This window comes from Dendrobates tinctorius, unplaced genomic scaffold (assembly GCF_039654945.1).
Source record: "Dendrobates tinctorius isolate UK_male_01 unplaced genomic scaffold, ASM3965494v1 ptg000084l, whole genome shotgun sequence".
Classification (NCBI taxonomy): domain Eukaryota; kingdom Metazoa; phylum Chordata; class Amphibia; order Anura; family Dendrobatidae; genus Dendrobates; species Dendrobates tinctorius.
In genome coordinates this window covers 42,955,081-42,976,612 of record NW_027361752.1, presented here as the reverse complement: position 1 = coordinate 42,976,612, position 21,532 = coordinate 42,955,081, and the positions used below count along the sequence as shown (strand labels likewise).

Here is a 21,532-nt window from a genome sequence, read left to right as displayed (position 1 = left end):
TCAAAAAATGTCCCAACCGTCTGATAGGAAAAACAGGCCCTGAAGTCCCTAGGACTTCAAAAAGACTATATCAGCACTCAGGTAAATTCTGAAGACAGAGCAAAGAGACAAACTGATCAGAGACAAAAATGGAACTCAGCACACCCCCGACCGGGGATGGCTGAACTCCAAAAAACAAGGTAAACAAAACAAAACTAATAAGTTCAATAGCAGAGCAAAAACTTCTCTTTGGGAAGCAGGAATCAGACTGGTCTCCAAGAATCCAGCAGAGAAATCACCAGCGACTCAGAAGGGCGTCGGCTGCCTTATATCCAGTCAGCAGTTCCTGTTACCCAGTCATCATCTACCAGATCAGGTGTTTGGTAATCAGCCTCACTACCTTCCTTCACCAGAAGAGGGAGTTCATCAGACATCGACGGTGAAGGGGAAAATGAACTCACAACATATCTTATAACCAAGTACAGATGAGCTGAGGGGCAGTGATGGAACCAGCCGGGTGCGACTGAGATGTGCAGATTCTTTACCTACCCTGGTAAAGTGGATTGGAGTTATGGAAACGACATGGTCCTTTTTTGTGACTTTCATTCATTTTTACAGGAGTTATGGAATCAGCATAGCTCAGAGTCGCTCTTTTTTTGTGTTCAGCTCTTAGATGCCGGTATTCCCATCTCAGCCATGTAAAAATGCTATTAAAATGACTCCTTGGACTTTGACGTTTCAAAAAGTGTGATGACTGTGTATATTTTTACTATACTGTCTAATGTAGGCCTCCAACTAAATGCAGTCATGTCTGAAAGTGTTGTCTTGTATTTGTACCAGAAAGTGAAGTATTTCTCCCAGAAAATTACTACAAATCACAAATTTTATTATACACGTTTATTTCCTTTGTGTGCATTGGAACACACACACAAAAAAAAGGCAAATAGGACATAAAATAACAAAAATGGGTTGTGCAAAATTGTTGGCACCCAAAAAATATAAGTAAGGGAAAATACTAGACTATCCCCATTTCAACCTTTTTTAGGTAACCCTGGTTTCTTTAAGGGGCTCTCCACCTTCATCGTATAGAGTTCTCGCAGATAAGGGATGCATTCTGGCAATGGACCTACTGGACCTCAGATTCTCTGCGCTTTCTTTTGATTCAGCATCACAATGTTTTCCGTTGTTTATTTATGACCCCTTTTTATTTCTTCAGGCACGTAGTCTGGTCCAAAAATGCATCTCTGGCGGAGGTGTTAGGTGAAGGGGGGAATAGTATGGATCGGTTTCTCAGGAGCGCGAGATCACAGGGGGCATCCTCAAGTAGTATTTGTTCATTACTACATACGCAAAAATTGGTCATCGGAGGGGAGAAACACGGGACCTACAAGACGGTCAAAAGATATACCGGGTTTGGAGGCGGGTGACTTCCTGGAGACCACGATAGCACAAAGGAAGATCCTAGAGTTACAGTAGTTATACTGATATGGCTCTATTGATCCTACACAGGGCATACATCACCCCTTACATCCAATCTAGGATGTCTCCCTCAACATCTTATTCATGCTCTAAATGCAAAGCACGAAACACAGACATATACTACCATCTGTGGAGTTGTACAAAAGTACAGGGGCTCTGGAGAACAATACATGAGAAACTGCAGGAGACGTGTGGGGTCTCGTTCCCACTCACACCACAATGGGCTGTCTTTAATATACTGGGGGAAGCTCAGGGTAAACTACTCAAACATATTAAGGCTACTTTGACGATTTGGGCCTCGGCCACCAGGAAAAGCATAATGCATCATTGGTTAAGCCCGATAGTACCACTACAGTCTCTCATTCACACTAAGGTTATCTTGTGAAAAAGACTTGGGTATACTAATAGATCACAGACTGAATATGAGTCAACAGTGTGATGCAGCAGCAAAAAAGGCAAATGCAATTCTAGGATGTATTAACAGAAGCATACAGTCTACATCACATGAAGTCATTATTTCCCTCTACTCCTCTTTGGTCAGACCTCATCTGGAATATTGTGTCCAGTTTTGGGCACCACATTTTAAAAAAAAGACATCAACAAACTGGAGCAAGTTCAGAAAAGAGCGACCAGAATGGTGACCGGTCTGCAAACCCTGTCTTATGAGGAAAGGTTGCAGGATTTGGGAATGTTTAGTTTGCAAAAGAGAAGACTAAGAGGAGACTTAATAGCTGTCTACAAATACCTAAAGGGCTGTCACATTGTAGAAGGATCAACTTTATTCTCATTTGCACAAGGAAAGACTAGAAGCAATGGGATGAAACTGAATGGGAAGAGACACAGATTAGATATTAGACAAAACTTTTTGACAGTTAGAGTGATCAATGAGTGGAACAGGCTGCCACGAGAAGTGGTGAGTTCTCCTTCAATGGAAGTCTTCAAACAGAGGCTGGACAGACATCTGACTGGGATGATTTAGCGAATCCTGCTTTGAGCAGGGGGTTGGACCAGATGGCCCAGGAGGTCCCTTCCAACTCTATAATTCTATGATTCTATGATTCCTTTTCAAAATGGACTGGCTGGATGCATTGACCAGTAAAGAAAAAATGTCCGGGAAATTTTTGAAAACATGGTCTCTATTTATTCCATCTCTCCCTATGGGGATTAATAATAAGTTGCGTGCTCAATTTGAGAATACCCAATAGTACTTACTACAGCAAATAAGTGGACATACACCAATTCTATAATTTATATAACAGATGCACACAGAGAGGGGTGGGAAGGGAGGGGGGGGGAAGTAAGGGTATTTGGGATCATCTCAATATTAGTTTCTTTAGTGTTAAATTGTTGAGATCTACAGTAGCATATGGAGACCATTAAGAGGGTAAATGTTTTGTTAATATATGTCCCCTGGACGTGCCTCAAATAAGGATTGCTATATCCCTGGATTGTTATACAAGTTACAGATCGGCAGAACGTCTGTCGGCGGTCATTAGAGTCTGCCGGATGAGTCACGCACGGATCCTGCAGTCTGGAACATTTATAGATGTGGTTCAAGTTCACATATTTTTTACTCTTGCCATTTTGCATTGAACATATAAGATATGTGTCTAACATGCTTATAGTTCTTTTGTATTTTATTTATCATTAATGCTTGAGAAAGCTATATCACCAATTTGTTTTGTATTGTGTTTGATACTGAAAATTTTATGAAAAGAGTTATAAAAAAAAAAGAAAAGGAAGCTAATGCCCAATCAAAATCAGAAAAAAAAAATGTATTAATGCAAACAAAAGACAATAAACAAAGACACGCCTATCTAAAAGGAAAAACAAATGCTAAGAAAAATGATTGTGACAAAGTTTCCTACATGGACTCCAACAGAGGGACTGCCTGAAAAAATACTAGAGTAGGTCAAAAATAGTCAAATAGAATGAGAAAAAGGACATAGTGGTATATAAAAATTATACCGTACAGCTGACTACACAAATGGTGGGCCCATCAATAAAGTGCAAACGCAAAAAACAATTCGACACACAACCATAGTGGTCAATACATAAGGTATGGCTAGGGCAAATTCATGCCATTGTACAATACTGGCAAACATGACTACCGTACTTTTAAAGAAAAAAAAAAAATGTGTATATTCAAGCCACACATTAAAGAGTGCATTTATATATTTATTGTGTGCACTTTCACTATGTGGCTTGAATATACACATGTAAGGATAAAGATTCCTTCTGATTTGATTGGACATTAGCTTTCTTTTTCTTATCGCTGATCGCGCGAGATCGGCCTGGTCCATTTCTTGTCGTCGGCTTCCCACTGGCGTCGACGAGCGAGCCATGGACTCAGACGGAAGACGGACACCCTTGCCACGTCTGAAAGGTAAGAGCGACCACCGACCGCTGCTGCTTCGCTGTGAGATCTTCCTGTTTGGCAGCTCACTAGCGATCATTTAGCGATTCACCAGCGATCCTGACCGGGTCGTATCGTGGTCAGGATCGCTGGTGCATGGCTAAATGTAAAGGGGTCTTTAGGGTACCGTCACACTTGGCGACGTACCAGCGATCCCAACTACGATGCGACCTGGTAGGGATCGCTGGTGCGTCGCTATGAGGTCGCTGGTGAGATGTCAAACAGTCAGATCTCACCAGCGACGCAGCAACGATACGGAACGATACGACGGTCGTTGGGACCCTGTCTCTCAGACCTGTAGTATTGAGGTCGTTTGTTGATGTCCCTGGCATACACAGCGATGCATGCCGGCCAGCGGGACACCAGCAATCAGAAAATGGCCCAGGACATTCGAGCACGATCAGCGACATCGCAGCAGGGGCCCGATCGCTGCTATGTGTCACACGTAACGAGATCGCGGGGGGCTTTACTCCAATAAACACAAAGGAAATAAACACGTGTATAACAAAATATGTGTAATTGTAATAATTTGCTGGGAGAAATACTTCATTTTCTGGCACAATTTTATGGATGCCAAGACTTTCAGCCATAACTGTATTCGTATTCCTTTATATAATATATAATGGACATGGCTCTGCTGACTCTGTCCCAATTTATACAGTAAAGTAAACAAGCAGAAAATGACATTTTCATATTGGCTTCAGCCAGCATGTGGAGAAAATGACCTAGGGAGCACAAAATTTCACCTTCACCACTGGAGCATCACACCGGCGGCGTTAGAACCCAATCAGCTGCCGTAGAACTGGAAAAGAAAAGCAGGCTGCTTTGTCATCTTGGCCGCTACCAAAGTTAATCTTAGTTCATCATCAGCTACTAAGCTTTATAATCTTGGTTGCTGCCTATGCAGAGCACAGCAGCCAATGAGAAACTCATTTCACCTGCTGCAATCTGAATAGGCAATAACTGATGTGCCGCGCCCATGATTCAATACAGCCATCTTCAGCTTCTTTAATATGTGCTGCACTGTTCACCCACAGATCTCTGCCTCTCCCTTCACTTGTAATTTTGGGAAAGGAGGGCAAGAAACCTGCTGGGGGGTGGAGGGGGCATTCCCAATTAAAAATAAAACCAAAACATTCTAATAAAATATTAAGTTTTTTCCAGAATTTTTCTAACCCTAACTAGCGCGATGACTTCGTTTAGTGCTTGGCTAATAAGATAGTGATATAAAAAAAACATAGCAAATGTAATAAAAATAGAAAGTGAAAAAAGAAAAAAAAATTATATATATATATAGTAAAACAAAGCGAATTAAATAAGAAGTAAATGGGGATAAGGGTTTCAATACCGGAATTGTGGAAATGACTCAGAGTGATAAAATACTTGCCAAACCAAACTACACCACTGGCTCCAGTGACTGGCAAAGTGACTGGAACATTTTAGGATCTTTGTTGAGTGATGACAACAATAAAATATTTGGTAAAATTATTTATATTCGGATTTTGTTTCACATTTTCAGCCACATTTTCTTGAGACGTGCTTACGCCATCTTTAAAGGCTAACATCAGCAGGTTTTGGCTATTTAATTTAATGTAGGGCAGAGAAGACCCCAGGGATGTGTCACTTTCTCATCAGCTTGTTGTTTAATATAATCAGTGTTTTATTATCGGGATATTGTCACTGCAGGACTACAGGCCCCGTCACACTAAGCAATATCGCTGTGTGTGATACTTACCTCTGACCGGCTCCCCGCTGGCTATCGCTGATCGCGCGAGAACGTCCTGGGCCGCTTCTCGTCGTCAGCTTCCTGCTGGGCTTCCTGCTGTGACGACGAGCGACGTGTGGACGTGGGCGGGAGGACATCTTCATCGCCGCGTCTCACAGGTAAGTAACGACCTCTGCGATGTCGCTGGTGAGATCTGCCTGTTTGGCAGCTCACTAGCGACCACTTAGCGATACACCAGCGATCCTGACCGCGTCATATCGTTGTCGGGATCGCTGGTGCATCGCTAAGTCCAGCTAATCTGAGTTACCCCGCCCCCATCGCTGATTGGCAGCTTGCTGACAGTGTACACAGGAAGCAGCCTATCAGTGGTGTGGGAGGGTTTATACACAGCTCAGCATTCCAAGCTCAGCAGTTAAAACAGGGATTTTATCAAAACTACAGCAAGTAACCCAGTAAGTGATACATCGCTGGAATCAGGTTCTCAGCCCCTACATCATGCTGCTCTTGGAATACATATAAGAACACCTGCTGACAGATTCTCTTTAATATGGTATATATGACTAGGTAACAGGGTTGTTTTTAGGAGGACTGTGAATGAACTTGCCATCTGCTTACTTTTTCATGTTTACACATTCGTTATACATTCAGATGTATTTTTTTTTCCTTTGAGTTTACACCGTGAACAACTTGACCCTAAGCTGTTTTTAAGCTCTCCTTTAAGTGAGTCAGCCCACGGTTTTTATCTTGTAAATTCTCTCTTCTTAGGATTAAGAAATAAATCAACTCGCACTATGTTAGGTTTCCCAGCCGTGTGGTTTATCTGGAAATCAAATTCTTCTAATCTTATATTCCATCTGGCTTAATATCCGCTAGATCAATTTTTAGCTTCAGTAAAGTTTAGACATTCATCACTGGAAGAACAAAACTTCACCGGAGCCAAAAATAATGGCGTTTCCCTAAAATGAATGAAAACCACAATGTCAATATTCACATTCATTCTCAGGGTGACACGTTAGATAATGTCGTGGCCTATTACACTGTGCTTTTCTATCGGAGCTAACAATTTGTTTTCCCACCACGTTCCTATGTAGACAGGGTCATAACGATTACATTCGCATCCACAATGGCTGCCAAGAAGCCCACTTATTATAGTCTGGATTTATTTCTGATCTGGGGCCTAAAATCATTTAAAAGCCTGGTCTGGAGAATTGTTCCCGGTTGAGGTCTGGTCTGTGGTCACATTCATTTCTTACTGATCATGAATCTGATCTAGGACCTCAATTAATTTTGGCACTGTGTCCAGATCTAAGGAACCGTGAATTCATTTTGGGATCTGATCCAGAACGAAATTTCATCTTGGAGTTTTGTCTATGGTCACATTCATGTTTGGACCTGAATTCATATTTTGGCATCCAGTCAAGGTCTAAGGAACCGTGAGTTCATTTTGGGGTCTGGTTTTGTGGAATAGTATTAATTTTGGTGTCTGGTCTATGGTCCGAATTCATTTTGCGGTTTTGTTTATGATCCGAATTAATTTTGGCATTTGGTCTAATAGTTTGTGTCTGTTTCAGGGTCAGCATTAATTTTAGGGTTAGTATTTGGTACAAATTCATTTTGACATTTCATCTAGATCTAAGGAACCATTGAGTTCATTTTGGGATCTGGTCCACGGTCAGAATTCATTTTAGGGTTTTGTCTATGTTCACACTCATATTTGGATCTAGTTTAGGACCGGAATTAATTTAGGTATCTGTCTACAGTAAGTGAATTCATTTTGGGGTCTGGTTTTGGAACAGAATTCATTTTGGAGTCTGGTCTAGGGTTTTGTCTACGATCTGAATTTTCTCCTCTGGTCTAAGGTCTCTGAATTCATTTTGGGGTCTCTTCTAGGGTCATAATTAACTTTAGGGTTTAGTCTTGGGTCTGAATGCATTTTGGGGACTGGTCCACAGTCAGAATTCGTTTTAGGGTTTTGTCTATGTTCACACTCATATTTGGATCTAGTTTAGGACTGGAATTAATTTAGGTATCTGCTGTCTATGACTCGCCCCCAGAGGCCATGCGGTACTCGGTGCCGGGCCCATTGATTACAATTAGAGATGTCACAGTGGCAGTGACCCGGTCCGTGGCCTCAGGCGGTCAATGTAAAAGGGGTAGAGTGATGGGGATAAAGTTGTTGAGATGATTCGTGACACCACCTGTGGCTTCTGGTCAGTTTGACCAGCGCTGCAGGGTTGCTTCTCTGGGACAGATGGTGTGGTGCAGCAATGATGTTGAAGCTCCCCACAGGTGGAGCTGTAGTCCCAGGGCAGAGTGTTGCGAGTTCATTTTCCCCTTCACTACTGAGGCCCGAGGAACTCCCTCTTCTGGTGAAGAAAGGTAGTGAGCCTGATTGTCAGACACCTGGGGCTGATGATGATGACTGGCTGAGTGGAGTTAATGACTGGATATAAGGCTGCCGACGCCCTTCTGGCCTGCGGGTGTTTTCTCTGTGGACTTCTAGGAAACCAGTCTGATTCCTGCTCATCTAAAGCTAAGATTTCTGCTTTGCCTTTTTGCATTAGTGTTTTGTTTTCCTTGCTTTTCTGGATTCTGCCATTCCCTGCTGGGGTGAGCTGAATCTCCTTTTGCCTGTTGCTCTGTCTTCAGAATATTCCTGAGTACTGACATAGCCTTTTTTTGAAGCCTAGTGTCTTCAGGGCCTTTTTTACTGTCAGTTTGTTGGCTCTTATTTTCATAGGTTTTTTCACGGATTGCAGACAGCAGCCTTCCTGTCCTTTCCTATTTAAGCTAGCTTTGGCCCCATCTTTGCTCAGTCTATCTTTCTGTCTGTGTTTTGTTCTTTCTTCTTGCTTCACCGTCATTATATGTGGGGGGCTAGCTTTTGCTTTGGGGTCTGCTCTGGGGCAGTTTAGATTACCCTTTCTGTCTTTAGGCTATGTAGTCCTCCGGCTGTGATCGAGGGGCCTAGGGCATCGTAGGAGCCCCCCACGGCTACTGCTAGTTGTGTTGATAGGTTCAGGGGTCTGCAATCCGATAGCTGCCAACTTCTCTGGTTTTCTGGACTTAGCTAGCATTTCTATTTTTGCCTCCTACGGTGACTCAATCATAACAGCAGAGTTTATGAGGTTGGCAAGTGGGGAGATGGTGTAAAGAAGATGTAGCAGAGCTGGGTGTAAGTTGCAAGAATAAGTGGAGGACACATGGGCATGTAGTTCCAAGGCTTTACTCACAGTCTGGTGCACACAGATGCCCGCTTCGGTGCCGTGTCCTCCAGGTCAGGGGCTCAGCCAATTCCCAGGCAAGGTAAAGTACACCTTTCCAGCACTCCTCCAACATGTGCCTTCTCTGAACGTCTCCACACTAGCGCCTAATATGAAGTACTTGTAGTTGCGTATTAAACTCAAGTTCCTCCTTATTGATGTTACTTAGAACTCTACTTGTACGGCAGACAGCTGTAGCCTGCTTCGGGGACTCCTTGCTATCATGTCCCGACTCACCCATGTTGCTGTTGTGCCCCCAAGTCTTAGATGGGAATAAAGTGATGACGACTTCTATTCCTCCGGTTTCTGCTGCAGGAACATCAGTATCCATACAACCTTGGGGACCGGACCCCGGCCATGCGCTTCAAACTTGAGGAAGGGTTCTGATCTGACCCTAGTCCTTAGTTCTCTTCTCCTTACGTTCCACACTAATCTTTCTTCCCTCTGGAGAATCAGGCTTTCTATGGCTCTTTCCTGTGCCAGCAGCTCCAGGTCACAGAAGTCTGCTGCAGCACTTCCTTCACTCCACCCCTCTCAGGGAATCTCTTACAGACTGACGTTTTCCTAATATTCTCCCCTTGTGCAGTCTAAGCTCCACCCACCTCCCAGCACTCTTCGTGTTCCAAGCAGGGAGCCACAAAGGTTGCTCTGCTACACTACTGGTGTGAGTGTGGGATGTGAGTGTTGGAGTGTGGTCAGGTGTCTCCACCTTACCTGAATGGTGGGGTACCACACCTCAGGAGGAGGTGCAGTACCTCTGTGGCAACTAAACCCTCAGGGGCGCCACATCTACAGTATGTGAATTCATTTTGGGGTCTGGTTTTGGAACAGAATTCATTTTGGAGTCTGATCTAGGGTTTTGTAAATTCTTTATTTTAAAGTTTTTCACAACACCATTAAACACAACACCAGTTCTCAGGTACAGTTGGCGCAATGTTAAATAAGGGTTGGTCTAAGGCGTGAAGGAAGGAAAAAATGAGGGAGAAGTATGTAGGGGAGAAAAGAAAAGATAAAAAGAAAGGGGAGGGGAAAAAAGGGTAAATAGGGGGAGGAAAAAGGGTACATATACATGTACAGTATCAACAACATTAACATCAACATCATGTGGTTGACAACAGGAGCACAAATATTAAATGGGTGCACTTTTGGAAAATAATGCATCGCACTACATTACATTTGGGCTATCTAGTTTGAGGCAATGAGGCTAAGAGCCCTAGAACAGAAGCCGTCTAATTCAGTTAAACTTAAACTTGAGAAACTCTAAAATGCCCTTAAAGAGGGTTGTCTTCTAAATACCTATTCCAAGGGGCCCAAGTCAACACGTAAGCCCTATGATTATAAATTTCCCAGCTAGACAGCTCCTCTAAGCGAGAGATTTGATTTATTTTAGTATACCATTCTCCCAACGTGGGAGGAGCTACATCTTTCCAATGGGCAGCTATCAACTGTCTCGCCGCACTCAACATCAGTGGAAGAAGCCCATGTTTTTTTGGTAAAAAATCTTTAGATGGGCATGAAAGGAGAGCCTCTGTGGCTCTAAGATCAGCCTTTATTAGTTTTAATTTTTTGAGAACTAGTTCAACTCCCTCCCAAAAAAACCGCAATCTAGGGCAGTCCCAGAATATATGTGAATGATGTCCTCTAGAATTGAGGCATCGCCAACATTTATCGTTATCCACGAGGCCTAACTGGAATAATTTAGCTGGAGTTAAATGCCACCTAGTCAATATTTTATAAGAATTCTCCTGCAGTAGTACACATCTAGAGAAACCCCGAGCATTTGACAGCATTCTAGATATTTGGTCTTCTGTAAACGTAGTGTTAAGTTCCATTTCCCAAGAGTGTATAAACGAGGGTTTAGAATGTACAGTCGGAGAGATGAGATGCGAGTAAATGCAAGATATAATTTTTAGCCGTGGGGATGGACGTTTAACCATAAGATCTAACCAGGACCAATTAGATTTAGACGGGAATCTCCGTCCAAACTGTAAAAGTGTACGTCTGATGTGTTGTTTTTGAAGAAAATTTGTTGGTTGAGTCAACGCACCCTGTGGCCAAGACCCCTCCCGCAAGGTGCTATTACCATAAAAACTATTCAAAGTTTCTCTAGGGAGGTTGGACCATAAATTGTATGGGTCTTGAAAATCTAGCTCTAACAAATAGGGAATTGAGCCGATCGGTGTCAATATTGAGGGGAAGGTATCTTCCGGGAACTCTCCCATTACCAATCTTTTAATACGCAACGTAGTTGTAGTTATGTCATCCAACCCAAGAGAGGCCGGCGGTGTAGCCCTAGTCCAAAGATACGGCAAACCCCTCGAGCCCAATAAAGCCCAGTCGACACTATCCCCCTCCTCTCTTCCAGCACAGGACACCACCTTTAACCATCTACTGAGATGAATAGCCTTATAATATAAAAGAAGGTCTGGGACCCCCAATCCTCCAGAAGAGATAGGGCGAGAGAGAAACTTATATGGTAACCTAGCCCTTTTAGATTTCCAAATAAATCTTCCAATAAGGGATTTTAACGTTCCAAAAAATGCCAGGGGAATCCGAATCGGAACCATATTCATGGTATATAGTATAATAGGCATTATATATGCCTTGAACACATTAATACGACCCATCCAGGATAAAGTGGGTAAGTTATACTTCTGCATCAGGCCTTTAATCTTTTGAACTAAGGGAATGTAGTTATTTTGGAATAGGTTGGCGGGATCTCTAGTTATCGTTATTCCCAAATATCTAATAGAACTAGTAGCCCAAGAAAATGGAATCTGCGTACGAATAGTGGAGGTCTGAGAGTGAGGGAGACTAACGTTCAGCACTTCAGACTTTGACAAATTAATTTTAAAATTAGAAAGGAGACCAAAATGATGAAAGGCCTGAAGGATAATTGGGAATGCTCGGGATGGATTGGAGATAAGGAAAAGCAGATCATCCGCGAAAGCTGATCTAGGGTTTTGTCTACGATCTGAATTTTCTCCTCTGGTCTAAGGTCTCTGAATTAATTTTGGGGTCTCTTCTAGGGTCAAAATTAACTTTAGGGTTTAGTCTTGGGTCTGAATTCATTTTGGGGACTGGTCTAGCATCTTAATTCATTGAGTTTTTCTATGATCTGAATTAATTTTGGCATCTGGTCAAGGGTCTCTGACTTCGGGTCTGATTCAGGGACGGAATTCATTTTAGGGTCAAGTAGACTGTCTGAATTCATTTGGGGTCAGGTCTAGGGTCTGAATTAATTTTAGGGATTTGTGTATGGTCTAAATTCATTTTGGCACCCGATCTAGTCTCTGAATTCATTTTGCGGTGGAGCAGAGGGTCTGAAGTCATTTGGGATCTGGTCTAGGGTCTGAATAAATTTTGAGATATGGAGTAGGGTCTGAATTTAATTGAAAACTGATCTAGGGAAAATAGAAACTCCTTGCAGATGTTGTCCTTGGTAGGATTTGAATCCAAGACCCCAGCACTGCAAGCCTGCAGTGCTAACCACTGAGCCATCATACAGTGCTAACCACTGAGCCATCATACAGTGCTAGCCACTGAGCCAAATAGTGCATATGTTTCTATTATACTTCTCCTCTGATTGCTCCACTCTTGATTTTGGCTTACAAATACTGACCAAATACTGAATGTGTGAACATGGCCTAAAGAGCAGAACATTCCGTGACATTACAACCTCTGTATAGCTAGACATCCTCATTCTTGGTAATGGTTCCAAGCGGTTGACCATTCCATTATATACTGTGCTTGTATCACTTTTTCGTAACCCTTTTAAAAGGTGTCGTACTGGTCTTGGAAAAAATATAGCTCATACTTTTGAAAAGCAGTGCCCCATCTACCCACAGGTTGCATTTGGTATTGCACCCCAACCTCAAATCACTTAAAGCCACATCTCCTAAGGTAATAGACTAAATGCAACTTGATATAAAACAGGAAAAAATAAATAAAAAAAAATTCCTTCGAATTTCCCAAACTTATATTAGTTAGCAAAGACAGGATTTTGATTGTCTTTAATCAAGCGATGACCTTCCCACATTATATATATATATATATATATATATATATATATATATATATATATATATATATATATATATATATATATATATATATAAATAAAATTTAAAAAATACCGCGCTGATTAATATAAACGATATGCAAATTAGCATGGAAACTAATTAGAGGCCCAATTACATAGCCACGCAGCCGCCTCTCTCGTATGGAGGTCCACTCCTTGTGTTGTCCTGTAGTCAGGATTCCTTGGTGCTTTAATTGCAATTCCTCTGATCAGTGTCGTAGAAGTTTTGCTTTTATCTTGTCTCAAAGAAAAATAGTTTTTGTTCATTTTTTTTTTCTTTTTCTTTTGGGTGAAAACACAATCTGCCGTCCTCTGATGCAGCATTCATTAGACGAGATTTAATTGCAAGGAAATAGTGGATCTTTTTTAACTAAAAATTCAGCAATTACAAGGGAGAATGCAACCGATCTGGAAAATGGGATTAGTAAAAAAAAAAAAAATAAAAAATATGGGAATTTCCACTTTTAGCGCCATGCCATTTTTCAAATCAACATTCCGTACGATCTATTTCTTAAACCGTAACTGCACTTTTGAAAAACTTTCGAAGTTTCGACACTTTATTCAGTAGACATTGGGGTGCAGAGCTCTCCATCGATCACTATCGATCAGAGCCCTGTTCTGATCTTTCTTTCGTCATGAGACGAGCGTAGTGATGAGTGAACGTGCTCGGGTGTGTTCCAGTCTCCGCGGCTGCACGTCTCGCGGCTGTTTGACAACCACAACACATGTATGGATTGCCTAACAAACTGACAATTCCTGTAAGTGTTGTGTCTGTCTAAAAGCCGCGAGACACGCAGCCGCGGGGACTCGAATATATTTTTCAAGCACGCCGAAGTCACTCGGTCAGCACCCGTGCATGGCGGATAACACCTCATCCCAGCACGTTCTCTCATCACTCTAAGAGCGCTGTCCGACTGAGTATCACACAGACAACACATTGACCCGTGTGATTCAATATGGCTGTTCAGATGAATGATTTTGCTCTCGGTTGACCATCTGTGGGAAAGAAATAAATTGCAGCATGCACCGCTTATGTGCGAGTCTCGGATAAGAATCACTCATTCAAGTCTACGAGTTCGTAAACTAATAAGATCAGATCCCAAACCATCTTTTATGGATACATTTATACTATTAACCTAGGAAACTGGATTTAGTCCCTTCATGACCTTTGAAGTATAGGTACGTTAAAGGTCATGTCTCTCCCTTTGATACAGTCTCCGGCGCTGAGCCCGCATCTTTTCAGGCACATGACAACCGTTTTGATCAGCTGTAATGTACCCCTAACAGCCACAGGTGGAATCATGATCCACCCACACCTGATAACATGTTAAATGCCGATGTCAATCTCTGATAGCGGCACTTAACTCACGCTTAGGCTGGAATCACACTGCCGAATTTCTCATGCGATAATCACATCGCATATCACGGACTGGCCGACACCTCTCCTGACTTGAGCATGACAGCGTGATGGATTACTATGCAGCTGTCAAGCTCAGGTCAGGAGAGCAGACAGCCAGTGCGAGTTTTACGATCTGATTCTCGGACGAAAAATATGCCAGTGTGTCTCTGCCCTAACCGGAAGAACGTCCCTAACCCCACCCATCGGACCCCCTGTCACATGATCGCAAGGTGCCAATGCGATGGCATAACGGCGTTCACAAGAGATGATCAGTGTTGAAAACCTGCCATGTATACAACAAGTGATCAGAGGATCACAGCTTCAAGTCTCATAAGGAGACTAGTGAACACAGTAAAAAGTAGGAAAAAAAAGGTTTAAACAAAAATGTTAAAAAAAATATAAAAAGTCCAAATCACCCGTCTTTTCCCCCATTCAAAATAAAACAATAATAAACCCCCCCCCCACATATTTGGTATTGCCGCTTTCAGAAACATTGTATATACCACGAAATGGTATCAATAAAAACGTTAGCACGACGCGCAAAAAACAAGCAGTAAGTCATCCCCAGATCCTGAAAAACGGAAAAGATACGGGTCTCGGAAAATGGCACATTTTTAAATTTTTTTTTTTTTTATAAACTTAACTAAATATAAAAGAACCTAGACATGTTTGGTACCTGCAAAGTCGTAATGACCTGGAGAATCATAATGGCAGGTCAGTTTTAGTATTTGGTGAACATGATAAAAAGGAAGCACAAAAAACGACTGTGTAATTGTACTTTTTTTTTGCAATTTCACCGCACTTAGAATTTTTTTCCCCCCATTTTACAGTACATTATACGGTAAAATCAATGGTGTCGTTCATATGACTCTCATACGGCCATATTGAAGGAGAAATAATAAAAAAAAAAAAGTTACGGCTCTGGGAAGAAGGAGGGAAAAAACCAAGAACATGGAAAATCCCAACGGATAACACACGGATGTAAAAAAATGGACACGTGGATGACAATCAAATGATAGATAATCAGATGAAAGTTGTCCAAGTTTTTTTGGATGAAACTCGGATGATTTTTCATATGTTTCTCTGCGTCGTCAGCATCCCCAGCACCAATGCCAGTTAGTAGGCTCGGCGAAACGTCATGTGTGCATCATACCGCAATGATGATGTTACCACGGATCTACTAATTTGCTAAACTCTAATTCCAGAGACTTTCCACTAAGACTACCTTCAATCTCCAAGAAGAGCAGAGCTTCGTGAACTCATTGTCCCTGACTTTTTTTGCAATGTCTGCCAGATTCGCTCATTCCTAGTCCTTAGTCGGGTGGCAAGGTGCTTTAAAGGGTCATTATTGAATTTGCTACCCCCAACAGGTGGCACCTTTTTTCCCCATGGAGAATCTCCTAGAAGTCCCAATTATTTTATGACATTTAGTTTGGAGGATGAACCGTGAAGACCTATCATTGATCCCCCTTATGGTTTGCCAAAGAGGGTCCTAAATGGCATGCAAAAACACCGTTTGCACACCCTCTCGGCAGGCCTGACCAATACCCCAAAGAAGTAACTATGTAGAGCTGACTTTTTCCCCATATCCCTAGGAGAACCGATGCTGCCGCACAAACAGTTAATGCATCTTCGCTGCTCTTTGTAATATTTCTCCTCCATATTAATAATTATGGAGGTGGAAGCGGTTCCCCAATCTATCCTTCATTATACACTATGGGATTTCTAGTTTGTCACTTTCCTGCTTAATACACGTTACTGACAAAGCCCCGATATCTATGGTGCCAACGAGGGGACGTAATTCGCTTCCAGAAGAGAAGACAAATGTGTCCAATAGCTCAGTAGTTTCCAGGCGGTAATAATCCACAGAGCATCTGCAGTGACATGATTAGATTATGCAGGATCCAATCATACAGCTGACACATATCTACACATAGACATGCACAGAAGGATGTGGATGAGACGAAGAAAAATACAAAATGTGCCAAAGTTGGTCAGAAACTTCAATCAAATATGTAAAAATACCAATGGAACCAAAATATTCTTGTCCCCGGGGGCAGTAATACAGTTCTCATGCTATTTTATCCAGAAGACACATTTATAGCAGTAATATTCTTATACATAGGAGCAGTATTATAGTATGAAGGTGAAGCAGAAGTCCACGCTGGACTTCTGCTTCACCTTCATACTACTTTCAGAACTGCATGATCAGCGCGGTGTGATTGGAGAGGAGGTGAGCTGATCTTTGTTGCTTCTTTTCCAGTATTATGGTAGTTATATTCTTGTACATAGGGGCAGTATTATAGTAGTTATATTCTTGTATATACTGTAGGAGCAGTATTATAGTAGTTATATTCTTGTACATAGGAGCAGTATTATAGTAGCTATATTCTTGTACATAGGGGCAGTATTATAGTAGTTATATTCTTGTACATAGGAGGCAGTATTATAGTAGTTATATTCTTGTACATAGGAGCAGTATTATAGTAGTTATATTCTTGTACATAGGAGCAGTATTATAGTAGTTATATTCTTGTACATAGGAGCAGTATTATAGTAGCTATATTCTTGTACATAGGGGCAGTATTATAGTAGTTATATTCTTGTACATAGGAGGCAGTATTATAGTAGTTATATTCTTGTACATAGGAGCAGTATTATAGTAGTTATATTCTTGTACATAGGAGCAGTATTATAGTAGTTATATTCTTGTACATAGGAGCAGTATTATAGTAGCTATATTCTTGTACATAGGGGCAGTATTATAGTAGTTATATTCTTGTACATAGGGGCAGTATTATAGTAGTTATATTCTTGTACATAGGGGCAGTATTATAGTAGTTATATTCTTGTACATAGGGGCAGTATTATAGTAGTTATATTCTTGTACATAGGGGCAGTATTATAGTAGTTATATTCTTGTACATAGGAGCAGTATTATAGTAGTTATATTCTTGTACATAGGAGCAGAATTATAGTAGTTATATTCTTGTATATAGGAGCAGAATTATAGTAGTTATATTCTTGTACATAGGGGCAGTATTATAGTAGTTATATTCTTGTATATAGGAGCAGTATTATAGTAGTTATATTCTTGTACATAGGGGCAGTATTATAGTAGTTATATTCTTGTACATAGGGGCAGTATTATAGTCATTATATTCTTGTACATAGGGGCAGTATTATAGTAGTTATATTCTTGTATATAGAGAGCAGTATTATAGTAGTTATATTCTTGTACATAGGAGCAGTATTATAGTAGATATATTCTTATACATAGGAGCAGTATTATAGTAGTTATATTCTTGTATATAGGAGCAGAATTATAGTAGTTATATTCTTGTACATAGGGGCAGTATTATAGTAGTTATATTCTTGTATATAGGAGCAGTATTATAGTAGTTATATTCTTGTACATAGGGGAAGTATTATAGTAGTTATATTCTTGTACATAGGAGCAGTATTATAGTAGTTATATTCTTGCACATAGGAGGCAGTATTATAGTAGTTATATTCTTGTACATAGGGGCAGTATTATAGTAGCTATATTCTTGTACATGGGGGCAGTATTATAGTAATTATATTCTTGTACATAGGCACAGTATTATAGTAGTTATATTCTTGTACATAGGAGCAGTATTATAGTAGTTATCTTCTTGTACATAGGGGGCAGTATTATAGTAATTATATTCTTGTACATAGAAGTATAATAGTAGTTATATTCTTGTATATAGGAGCAGTATTATAGTAGTTATATTCTTGTACATAGGGGCAGTATTATAGTAGTTATATTCTTGTACATAGGGGCAGTATTATAGTAGTTATATTCTTGTATATAGGGGGCAATTTTTATTATAAACCAAACATAAATACAATTATAATAAACAAAAATCATCCAGTATTACAAAAACACAAACCACTTAGGTAATATATACACAGCACTACATAATCAGATCATATTCATAAATAAATTAAAGTATCCACACCTGGCGATGGAAAAAGAAAGTTAGAGAAAAAAATAAATAAATAAAAAAATAATCATATTTTTCTAACTGAATTTTACGTGTCTCCATAACGTTGTGTTTCTTGGACTCCTTTCAACTTCTAGTGATTTTATCCACCGGAGTTCTGACATAACCTGATTGGTGGCAGCGGTGTGATCGAACATCTCATTGTGTAGTGACACCCGGGTTCTCATGTGCCAGTGTCCTCCTGCTGACAACCAAGGGGACAATTCCGATCAGAGACACACAGATGTTTCAGGTTCCCTCTGACAAAGAGCCGACTATGCAGTGAAAGCCAAGTGACATCAAACAGTTTAGGAGGTAGCCGTTTCCCGTTTAGGAACCTAAGGCTTTCCTGCAGGGTGGTGGTGACACAATCTCTCAGGGCCAGTGGAGAGTAGAAGAAAGTCCTACAAACTCGAGCATACAGGTCTCTTCTCGTACTGCTCTCAATGTAAGACTTCTCCAGTCCCCACCTCCTAACACACTTCAGACCATAGTCCAGATACTCGGGGAGGTGGTCACCTGTCCATCTCCTCCTCTTGAGACTGCCGCCTCGCACCCAAGATTCTGCAAAAGGCAATATCCAGTACCTGATACTATTTACCCACAGGGAGCTACTGTTTGAGTCCATGTTCCCAAAATTCACCTTTAGAAACAAGGAGTCAAAGAAAACCCTTGGATTCAACATATCCAGCCCATCCTCTCTCCGCCGTAGGTACGTTATTCCCCTCTTTATAAGGTTCAACCTATTCCCCCACAAGAGCTGGAAGAACAGGCTGAAGAGCCTCGCTGAGAAAGATTCTGGCAAAGGGAAAGCGACAGAGACATACAAGAAAACGGGGACCAGGTAAGTCTTCAACATTGTGACCCTTTCTCTGTAGGTCAGCCTCCAGTTCTTCCATCGCTGAACCTCTGCATTTCCGGTTTCCAATTTCTCCTCCCAATTTAGCATGGCATTATCATCCCTCCCAAATTTAACCCCTAGGATCTTAATATGGGTTGAGGCTTTGGAAAACTGCGGCAGATCAAATCTGGGCTCAGTATCTAATGTCCACAGAGCTTGGCTCTTTTCAAGGTTAACCAGAGACCCGGAGGCCTCTGAGTAGCTTCTGATGGACGCAGATAACATCTGCAGCTCACGAGGATTGGAGATCACCAGCGTCACATCATCCGCATAGGCAACAACATTCAGAGGCGGGCAGTGGGGGACCGGCACCCCCTGAAAATCGCACTCCTGCAGTGACCTCAGAAACGGGTCTAGGGCAAAAACATACAGGAGCGGACTCATTGGGCAGCCCTGTCTCACCCCCGCCCCAACTCCAAAAGTGTCACCCTGCCAACCATTAATCAGAGGAAAGCTCACCGCCTCTCTGTACAACGTCTTCAGCCAATCCACAAATTGTCCCGGAATACCGTACTTTGACAAAGTGGCCCACAGATAGTCATGATCAACCCTGTCAAAGGCTTTAGCCTGGTCCAGACTAACAACATATCTCCCACACCGCAGAGCTTTACATCTCTCAAACATCTCTCGTATCGAGATGACTGCTCCAGAGATGTTCCGCCCTTTTACCGTGCCAAACTGAGAGCCTGCCAACAGTGCCGGGGACAAACAGACTAATCTAGAAAATAGGATCTTTGCTAGAATCTTCCTGTCCACATTCAAGAGGGCAAATCGGCCTCCAGTTCTTGATGTCGCTCGGCTCTTTACCTTTAGACAGCAGAATTAAAGAGGACACTCTCATGGATGGAGGCATCAGGTGATTTTCTAGACAATTTCTATACACATCCACGAGAATTGGAGCCAGGAGGTCTCTGAATTTCTTATAAAATTCTGCTGTTATACCATCTGGACCTGGTGCCTTCTTCAGATATAACTTATCAATAGCCTCCTTAACTTCCCCCACCGTTAATTCTGCTGTCAAAGGAGAAAAGTCCAGATCATTAGTATCAGGCACTGGAGTTGCCTCCAAGAATTGAGCCATCTTATCTTTATCCAAAACTTTCCTCTGAAACAAGTCAGCATAGTAAGATCTCACCACCTCCAGGATACCCTCCCGTGAATCCTGCAATACACCCTGGGAGTCGGTGAGACCCGTGACCATTTTTTTGACCACCCTCTCCCTGCAATTCTCAAAGGGATCAGGGGCCCCTAAGGACCCATAATCCTGTTCAAGAACCAGGGAGGTATACCTGCTATACTGATACTGCTTTATTCAGATTTCAGCCGGTCGATCTTCACTTTGTCATCCCCGCCCGCCGAATACAGTGACTCCAATTCTTTGCGCAGCTTTAGGTACTGGCTGTACTTATTCCTCCCTTTATTAACTGACAGTCTCTTTAAGAGGGATCTGATATCCTCCTTGACGTCCTCCCACCAGTCGGTCATGTTGTCATAGAAGTCAACCCTGTCTAGATGAAGTTGGATAAGGGAGTGAACACGGCTCTGAACATAGGTATCATCCAGGAGACTGGAATTGAGCCTCCACAACCCTCTACCAATGTCCGGACGGTTAGAGGAACCCAAAGAGAAGCACAAGGCGAGGTGATCAGAGTAAGGGACGACCTTCTCACTCAGGGTGCCGACAGCCTCAGTAGGACTGACAAAAGCAAAATCTATCCTACTGCTCCTGTTGGAACATGAATATGTGAATTTTGGCTGTCGCCCACCCTGTGTGAAAACGTCAGTCAGTCCTGCCTGCATTATGACGTTATGTAGGACCTTACCGTCCCTGGTCACTGCCCTGCCTGAGGAGCTGTCACCTGATGTCATTATGGCATTAAAGTCCCCCGCCATCACCACTGGAAGAGAAGTGAAGAGGTAAGGCTTGATGTCATTAAACAGCTGGATCCTGTCAGTCACTGTCTGTGGCCCATAGATGTTAATAAGCCGGAGTCGCCTCCCATGGATAGTGACTTCCAGGACCAGACATCTTCCCATGACCACTTCCGTCATCCTATGCACAGTCACATCATTAGTGTTAAACAGGACAGCGACCCCGGCGTAAGGCTCCACAGCCAGTGACCAGAAAGAAGGACCGGACCGCCATTCCCTCTCAGCCTCTCTCATAAGCCCCAGAGATGTCAGTCGTGTCTCCTGCAGGAAGATGACATCTGTGTCCAGATATTTGAGATGTTCATACACCACGTGTCTAGTTCTCCTCAGCTTAATGCTATTCACA

General features: G+C 42.0%; 1 protein-coding gene across 10 annotated transcripts in view; it reads right to left on the bottom strand.

Annotated features, from left to right (window-relative positions):
* The window catches only part of GRIK1 (glutamate ionotropic receptor kainate type subunit 1), a 437,138-nt gene that overhangs the window by 296,908 nt on the left and 118,698 nt on the right, over positions 1-21,532 (bottom strand). Inside the window, exon 1 of one of the 10 annotated variants that reach the window (XM_073584580.1) lies at positions 4,621-4,639. The exons of the other annotated variants lie outside the window; for them this stretch is intronic. The gene's annotated coding sequence lies outside the window, so the exon portion shown is untranslated. Of the gene's footprint in view, positions 1-4,620; positions 4,640-21,532 lie in introns of those variants that run through there. 10 annotated transcript variants of the gene reach the window in all.